This window comes from Ipomoea triloba, chromosome 16 (genome assembly GCF_003576645.1).
Source record: "Ipomoea triloba cultivar NCNSP0323 chromosome 16, ASM357664v1".
NCBI classification, from domain to species: Eukaryota; Viridiplantae; Streptophyta; class Magnoliopsida; order Solanales; family Convolvulaceae; genus Ipomoea; species Ipomoea triloba.
The window spans coordinates 11,081,723-11,082,340 of NC_044931.1; the positions used below are offsets into that span (position 1 = coordinate 11,081,723).

A 618-nucleotide genomic window follows, 5' to 3' on the forward strand; every position below is an offset into this window, starting at 1 on the left:
TTCTCGGCTAGTCGCCTACCGGTACCGCCAAGCCCCGTTTGGGGAGACACGGTATACTATCCTCTCAATCTCTCTCTCTCTCTCTCTCTCTCTCTCTCTTTCTCTCAATTGACTCGAATTTAGGGTTTTTACTGGTAAAATCACTTACAATCGCAGAGGAGAATTCTCATGGCGGCAACTCTGCTCTCCAAGCCTACGCTTTCCTCTATTTTCCTCGGCCAGCAATTGTAAGTTCACGCCTTTTCACCTATTTCAAAAGGTTCAAATTTCTGTATTCTTAATTCTCCTTCCCTTTTTATTGCAGATGCAATAGAGGAAATTCGAAGAGTTCTCCACAGTGTGGGTGGATTCTCTCGAAGAGGTCTCAGTCGCGTGGGTTGAGCCTCATGGTCCCCAGGTGTGCGGTGGATACAGCGTCGTTTGGAGGTAACAAACTTTTATCCGCTTCTTAAGTGTGAGCGAATTTTATTTTATTTTNTTCTTAAGTGTGAGCGAATTTTATTTTATTTTATTTTTTTTTTAAAAGAGTAATTAAGCTTAAATTATGCCCAATGTTTAGTATATGAATTAAAAATTACAAAGAAAAGCAAAAAGGAAGATGGACAACATGAGGAAATG

At 40.4% G+C, this 618-nt stretch overlaps 1 long non-coding RNA gene across 1 annotated transcript; it reads left to right on the top strand.

The window, feature by feature from the left end:
- LOC116007803 lies at positions 1–420 on the top strand. Its single transcript, XR_004095346.1, has 3 exons — positions 1–51; positions 157–227; positions 305–420. It is a non-coding gene; the product is annotated as an uncharacterized LOC116007803 (long non-coding RNA).
- Positions 421–618: the final 198 nt, after the last annotated feature.